Below are 9,275 nucleotides of genomic sequence, written 5' to 3' on the forward strand. Positions count from 1 at the left end.
AACTTTTTTTGAGTCACAAATGTTCAAATCTGTTTTGTAATCTTTAAATACAAACTCTGCTTCCCAGAACATTCATACGTTATAAATAAACATTCAGATACATTATATATATATATATATATATATATATATATATATATATATATATATATATATATATCACATACGATTTTGCAAAGAAAGAAAGAAAGTGTAACTCACAAATCAATATTCTGCATTGCAAAACGCATTAAAATGCTCTAGGAGCAACTGTTCAAAATTAGAGAGTTCATGGCTCTTTCAAAAGACGTTAAGCCACTTTCGACCTTTAGGAAGGCAGGTAATGCTAAAGATTAATGCTGCTAATCAGGAGATAACGATCAAAGAAAGTTGTGTGATGCTTAGGAATTTTCATGTTGATGGGCTCTCTTAGGTCGTATTGAATTAGGATGTAGAAAGTGAAACAAATCATGCATTGTTTTCACACAAATGTTAAACTATTCAAAGTTCAAATGGTCGGAAAGGTAAAAACATTGTAATCGTTGAAAGAACATAAAAATGGCCTTGGTTTCCTGAATGATTTTCTTCAGCACCCTCTTTTAAAGTTTGAATATTGGCCTAGTGCGTTCATATTCGATCCCCCAAATAACCACAGCATAAGACAAGTATAGGCATATCAACCAAAAATATGAGGTCAGATTTACTCGAGTGTCCAAAAACTATAATGGTATAACGCTGAGAATGTTAAGTGAAAGAAGAATTATTTTACCCTATTTTAAAGAAGTACTAAAACTTAGTTTGGAGACAATATATTTACAGTTCGATGTTAAAGTTCACAGAGTAACATAGTTTGTAAACTCATGATTCAGTTCTTCTTACAACTGTAGTTTACGGTTTTATTTGAGTAGGAATCAATGATCCATTCTAGTTTTTCTATTGATTGAAACACAGATAACAGGATATCTAAGTACAGTTCTCAAGCCACCGTTTATGAGTATGTTTTCTCCTAGAAGTGCTCGGAGACTTTTAAACTATCCATACCTTTGTTTCCTTTTTTGTAACTATCCATGGTTACAATTTAGTATGGTTTAATTAATAATTTCGAATTGGTATAAAAAGTGGAGGTGGTTGCTCATTTATTCTTGAACACAACTAATAGCAGTGAATAATTGCTAGTCTTTGATCTGTCGCAATGTGAATAACAAGAGGTTGTTCACCTTTGTCCTTTATAGTTTTTGAGAGCTCTTCAGGTCGATTACTCACCTTGACTCCCAGGTGCATTGCAAGTTTAAAGTTTTATTATAAAGCTTATGATTTGTAATGCAGATAAACTATAAGTAATAACTGTGGAAATATATAGTGAAAGTATTTTCACTATCCACGCATTCGTCTTTAAGTTTGTCCTTCATTATAACACGCAGATAAAACTACTTTTATTCCAAAAATTTCGGTCATTTACGAAATAACAAACTCTATTTCTAAAGGTGTATTGAAATGAAATTTTCGGAAAGTTATGTTCAATAAATTCAGAATATGTTTGTAAGTATTTACATATTTGTAAGATAAATAAATATTTAAAATTATGTGTACTTAAACTTTGTTATCAATAACATCTAAAAAAACTAATATATTGGAAAAAAGAAACTTTATTTGACTTACTATAACTTCCGCGATATCGCCGAGAAGTAGGCCATCCTGTCTTTCTCTACTATTTGTTTTTATACGATATAAGTAGGTAAATGCATACTGTACAGGTATGCGTAATATAAATATACAAATTTAATGATCTGACGTCAGAAAGGTTGGGTGGTCTGGAACGTGATCTGAGGTCGGGAAACTACAGATGGAAATGTGCCTGGCCATCAGTGCGGGCTGCGGTGATACCTTAAGCGGTGGCGTTACCCTGCACTTCTGGCAAAAAAACAGCCCTCGATCTTTGTAAAAATTGTACAAGAAGATATTGTTATTCTGTACATACAAGGCACCCTTTAATGAATTTAATTGTATTCTACTTAATAGTGCAAAAACTAGTGTTAAAAACTAGTGTTGAGCAATAATATTTATTTAGGTTTTGATTAAATCTTAACTATAAATCCCATTATATATTTAACAAAATGATAGCAACTATACGCATCTAAGATTACTTTCAAAATATGTAAAAATTTCCTTTTAAGTTTGTTTTAATGTAATTGAAACAATTATGGAAATAATAAGAATTTTCAAATTTTCATTAACTCTTCCACGTAATCTTAGTTTATGAATAATTCTATGGAATTATTAGTAAGCAATAATAGTATGCTATTATTGATTTATTAACATTTTATTGCCTTAAAATTATGAATTCTTATACTCAGATAAAAATTACTAAGTATTTTGTTTCTAAAGATGTTTTATTAAATGCTCTATACATTTACATTCAGTTTTGGTCTGAATTATTGCATAGCTTATTATATAGTTAAAATGGCATTAAATAATTAGTTAGTAAAAGTAGTTTCAAGTATATTTAATGTCTATTTTGTTTTTTTTTTATCCCTACCTTCACTTTTGGTAGAGAGATTCATTTCTTATAGAGCTGTTATATTGAAATATTAAATTAAACAGTTTTATTTTAGTACTATTACGTTTGCAAATCACCCAAAATATCCATTAAGCTGTCAGATGATCTAAAAACAAGCCAATCTAGAACAAACTAAACTTCTGCATAACGCTAACATTCAAGTTAGGGACAGTAACACAATTACTATCTATTGTAACTATCGGCGACTGAACCTGACACATATCGGCTGCTTAGCGAACCGTAAAGAGGCAAATTTCACAACAACCAGGCTAATAAAAGAAGCCGCAAATGTTGTTTGGGATAGGTTCTTCAGTATGGGAGTTTATATAATATTTAGTTATTATAAAATGTTAGTATAATAGTAGTATCCTTTGTATCCCTACTTTACTGACCTAACTTATTGCCCTTTACTGATTAGATACCTTCCTGACCTTGTTCGATGGTCCTGCTTACTTGTTTGCAGCGTGTAAATATCTACTCCACTATGGTCATATTGTAAATGTACTTGGACTTATCTTAAATTTGTTACTGTAAAGTTAATACATTTGGAATAATAATTGGTAGTAATGACGATTATCGCTTTAATGGTCAACAAATATATAATTTTCATTGGGACAGTATTAACCGGCATAAAGAAAGTCCGTACTCACTAAATTACTACGAACTAATAACGGAGAATAATCTGCGGAAATGGAGGAAATGCACGGATATTGCTGCGGTGATCAAGGATATTGCAGTGATTACAAGTTAGACTGGGCATCTCTCTTCCTTCGCTTGGGGGTATTGATTCAACTTCATTCTCAGTAAGTATACAGAGGAATTATATAAGAGTATTTTAATTCTCCGTGTGTTTCTGTTACTGGATATCAGTCTGAGTTTTATTAAAATGAATTCTAACATAATTCTTACCGTAATAGATTCCAGTATCATATTTCCCTAAATTCTTAACTAATAGCCAGATTGATGTTTTATCCATTCAACAACGCAGGAAACAATTTTAATTTTTTCTCATCACAAAGTTTTTCATAGGTACTAGTTGAACTAACGAAAGTCTCTATATACTGCTGCTAGGTACTTGTTATACGTAATATTACACATATAAAACTATTGCATGAAGTGATACGTCACTATTTAAGTGGATTAGGAATTTACGCAGATATGTAATGTTGGTACAAACACTAATGCAATGCGTTCTACTTTATAAGACAACATAATGACTTATTTGCAATATTAAAATTCAAATAATTTTACCTAGAACTGTAGAAAGTCATGACAAGGTAACTCTATAAAATTTAGTTTAGAATTTATACTTAGATAACCGTGAGGCCAGAATCGTACTAAAAACTTTTAAAATGGCAGATGTAGATAGATAATAAAAATCCAAGTCTCCGTTACAAATACAGTAATATTAGTATTCCAGATAAATTAAATAATTAAAAGATTCTGATCTTTCACACTTTTTAAGTCTGTTGAGATTTTGGTGGTGGCCGTACAATATTTTGCTACGAAGAGTTTTATAACCCAGCGTGATGAATCTTTTACAAAATTATACAAGAGTAAAATATTTATAATACTAAATACAAACTCCAATCGTAATTTCAAAATTTTTGAGGCACAATATAATTTTGCCTAATTATAACTAAAACGATATTGCAATTTCACAATTCAATTTTATTTTAGGAAGTGAGAACAAAAAAAACTAATACTAGGTGATTGGCATTTTATTTATATTACAGATGGTTTGGAGAGATACATTATTTCAGATAATCACGTTATTATGTAAAATAGACTTATTGCAATTATTTAGATTAATAATTAATGTATCATTATTGTAAATAGATCAAACATTAAAATTTACATTTATAAAATAATGCATTATAAATTAAACTTTGGTAGTTCACAACGATATATTATATTCACTTACCAAAACCAAACGGTGGGAACTTTGGGTAGTTCCAAAAAGTCAGAAAACAGATTTATTAAAAGCTCATAAAAAGGAGGGGGGGGTAAGAAATGGTAAAATGACGATTCTGTCACACATTTACAGAGTAAACAAATTAATTTTAGAACCTATAAATCTTTGCATTTTATTCTAATCGAGGTTTTCTCAGCACCCTTATAAAATACTAGAAAATCGTACTTGACATTGTAGTTATGTAAGTACTGGAAATGAAGTTGCTGCTAAAACTAATATATTGCACATAATATAAATTTAATATGAAATAAAATCATATTTATTTGCATTTTCGTGTACAGTTCTACAGTTCAATACTATGTGGTATTGAAACTTTCAATCTGAGGAAGGCGTAGTGATTTGGCAGCAAAATACAGTAACAATGAGGGATGAGAGAGGAATGTTACATAAATGGCTTTAATTGCCGCAACATAGCATGTTATTAAGGAAAGGTACCGGTTCAGTCGTAGCGTTGTCTTGAGATAATTTATTATACAATATGCTTAAAGCAAAGTTTTAAACAAATTGCTCGTGTAATAATAATTAGATGAGGAGTTAGGAAATTTCTTTGTATTAATATATTTACCATAATAATGTAATGTATTGGGAGTGCCGATGGCCGAGTGGTCTAAGACGTTGGACTTTGAGTCTGAGTTAGAGATAGCACAGGTTCGAACCCTGTCTGTGACCGTTGCACTTTTTATCAGTACCATCGACCTAGTACTGTATTCGACTCTCCCCCTTATTCTGTTTGATAAGATCCTCATACAGGCCAGTGGCCTAAGAGGACGGGCAGAATAAGGCATAAAAGGAAATCTGCTTCTCCTTTAAAAATATATATTAATATAATATTTTGAAACAGTTCCACTATGAAAATAAACTTAGTTTTATATTTATGATCAGACATGCCACATATTGCACTTACTTTACTATTGTACAGATATATTATGCTTCTACTACTTAATCAATTCAAATTTTAAAATCATGCCAATTATTAAAAAATATTTTTTTATCGAATACTGCACATTGTGTAGGTCATGCTAAAATGAGGTCTATAGTCTTAAATAACAGTAAATGGTCTGTTCAGTAAGGGCTTTAGATTTTTTACCATTTTGACGGTTTTACTTGTAATTAGATGTAAAGGTAGGTAAAATTTGTATAAATCCGTGGCAGGTAATTGGCTATATAGGCATATTTATGTTTTCTGTTTTCCCTTATATGACTGCACACATGTAAACCTTATACCCGACAGTAGCAAAAAAAAACCATCAACATTTATCTGTCCATTACACTACATAATACGAATATGTTCTCTTCCAGAATCTTTTTTTCACATTTTAATCCGTAACTTAAGACCGGTATTCAGACCTTCACATATTTACTATCGCATACTTTCTCTTTAGGAGGATGAAGTAATACTTGACTTAAGGAAGCACTTGAAGCGAGTCTGATTTCTTGAATATTCCTGTGATTCTTTATTGAAAACACAAAAGTTAAGATCGAAGAAAGCTTCAATACTTCCAAAGTTCTTTGACTTCCAATTCTTTTGAAGTCATGCACATTATTTTTAAGTAGGCACTGTTTTTCGTTATAAAGGGTCCAATTAAAAACTGTTTGGTTGGTTGTGGACTAGTCAATTTTGGAACGAACTACTAAAGAAATAGTTTCACTGCTACATTGACGATTAAACCACTACATTTCCTATTTTCACAACATAACTTTCCTAGTTTTTTATTAACATAACTCAGAAAGTAAATTACTAATTGAAGTGAGAAGTATTCACACAATTTATTTCAGGTTTCATAGTTATTAATTAACTTAACATCGGCGACACAGAATTGACAACATGTATTCAAGAGTTGATATTTATACATATACTCAAATTTGTGTATATCAAACTACTCTTGAACCTTTACAAAGTGTGTTTTTAATAAAATAGTACATTTTATTATAACACAGCTGCGAAGTTATAGGCCCGTAGTTTCGGCGTCAAATTAATGTAAAAGTAGTTAAATAAGGAACACAGAACTGGAAAAAATGAACAAGAAACAAGGTATTAATATACTGGTGAGAGTTGGTATGATTGGATTGCAAAAGGTTCCAATGTAAGTTTATACTGTTCTCCTCGTTTCGGAGAAATCGGTAATATAGATGATAGATAATATTAACGAGGTTAGATAATATTAATCACAGTAAGCTAAAACAATATAAATAAATTTCAGTACTGCATAGGCACAGTCTTATGTATTTTCATACAAAATTCGAATTATATACATAATATTTTTATCTTTATGCTTCTACTGTATTTAAAAGTACATTATTAATTATTATTCATGGAGTATTTATAATTTTACGAAGGGGAGGTTTCAGCACTCTCTATAAATAGTTCCTAAAGACATAATAATAATAATAACAACTACTTTATTTGTACTACAAATTTAACCGAAGGTTGTGTTAAAAAAGTTGTGCATAATTAGATTGTTTGTAATTTTCAAAAATAGGTGAAGCTCTTTTGTTTCACTATCCTCGGTTGAGGACTAATGAAAAGCCAGCTTAATAAATTGCCAAGATGAAATTGTTTCCCGAAACTTGCAAAGTGCTTCTATTTCAAAATATTTTGTAACTATAATTTAAAAATGTGTGTACTTAAGTGTGCACAATTCCACGTTTGTAATTATTAACACATATGTTAGCTTAACTACTTGTTTGTCTTTAGATGTTGCTCCAATATAGAAATTAATTACTACATTGAACCTAATTCTTCTTATCTTATACGGTCATGAAACATCAAAATAGATATTTCTACTAGCCTCCCGTAACGATGCTCGTGATACGGAAAAAGGATGTTTACTTGTTGGTAGTACAGTTATAAAACAGGTCCCAAGACTGGAACAGAAGGGTCTCCTGATTGTAATAAAGGTATAACTCAAATATATTAATTATATCTCATACAGAACTTTTGGTTCATGACGTTATTCTTTTAAATACTTTGTGAAAACAATCGAAGTATTTTAACTGAATTGCGTGATTTCTCGCCTCACCGACTGGGTAAAATTAGAGGAAACCACCGGAGGGTATCGTTTAACTGTAAAAAGTTGGACTTAATCCGATTTGGATTGAGTTATTTACATTTCAATTTCAAGCGTGATTGGCAGCAACTTCTCAACTTGGAGGTGAAACGTCTTAAAATTGTGTTGACAATTACCTGGAAAAGTTCTTCTGTTTTTTTATAAATAGTAAGAATTTTTGATAGTACAAAAATTGGGTTTATAATTGTATTAAGTAAAAATCCATAAATATGAAAATAAGATAAGATTTGAATTTAATAATTGCATACTTACAGAGTTCTAATTGTCAAAGAGTATATTATTGTAGGAATTGGCAACATTACGCATACCTAAATATCTCATAAGTATAAAAATCTTATGGAATATTAGTATTTATGTTTTGAAATTCGTTTACTTTTATCGTAAAATCTAAATATGCTCTTCGTTTTGAATTTAAGCCTCTGACACTTATTTAACTTTTAGAACCATTCAAATGGTGTTTAAAAGCATTTAATAAGTAATGGTTTTTTTACGAATGTTTACTTAATACTGGGGGTAAAAATAGAGCAGAATTTCATATTTTTAATTGAATGATTGATATTTTTAAATTTTAAAAATATTTTCGGTGAATCTAAGTATCAAATAAAACACTATATATTGATACATACATTATAGTATGGAATGGAAAGACAATGTTATTAACTTATTTAATCTACTAATGTGTGAAGAAGACGTAGGCGCCTGCCTCGAGGAATGAATGATGGCTACAAACAGACAGACAGACGAAGTTCTGTTGAGGCTCGAGGCTAGGCGTCACGTCACCGTCTGTGATTAATGTAAAGCAAGAACAGGATATCACACATCTTTGAGAGATTCCGCAGTAAAAACTGGCAATAAAATATCCGAGGACCATGTATACCATGCTCGCTCAGATATGGTTGTGATTTTTGCCAACTACGGCAATGGCATTGTTTCAAAAGATACATTCAGAATGGTCCGTATCAGATAAATTTACTGTAAAATAATTTAATAATTTAGGAATTTTTTATTATGGTATTGAAATACTCATAAAATACCTTATATTTGCTTGGTTGCTACCTAATACCTAAAGTACCTGTAGTGTTCAGTAACCAACGAAACTACAGTGCTCATAAATTAATGTAGTTCGAAACCACTAAAGTATTGATTTGATTTTATTGACATTATTCCGATCATGAGATAATATATTGATGCATAAGAGACTACTTTTAACAATAATATATTGTTAAAAGTAGTAATTGTAAATAATGAGAACTAAAAACATCGTTTCTAATACTACTTTCTATACTTATTACTTTTATGAAGTTCTTTTTTTGTGTATTTTACATCACTGTCACTACTATTCCTGAAAAAGTACCCTTTTGTATTAGTCAATATTTTTTAATACGCATAAATATTATTTTTTTGGAAAAAACACGTTTTCTTCGCGCACTATAAACAGATTTGTTCCTTTAAATCCCATGTGCAAGTAGACGTACATAGAGGTAATTTGTTGTTTCCAGACTCATGTTCCATTATTCAAGTTTCCGCCCCGCGAGCCAATTTTCTTCCAGACTCATGTGTACGTCAGAACTATGTGCCCTGTGAGCCATTTTTTCAAAAAAATTGCTTCATAAGGGGTTCCATATAAAACTTATTAATAATAAAAAGCGCAGTTAAAAATTATTTAAATTAAACTTAGCTATAAACGTTTCTGTAT

Source organism: Homalodisca vitripennis, chromosome 5, assembly GCF_021130785.1.
Source record: "Homalodisca vitripennis isolate AUS2020 chromosome 5, UT_GWSS_2.1, whole genome shotgun sequence".
Taxonomy (NCBI): domain Eukaryota; kingdom Metazoa; phylum Arthropoda; class Insecta; order Hemiptera; family Cicadellidae; genus Homalodisca; species Homalodisca vitripennis.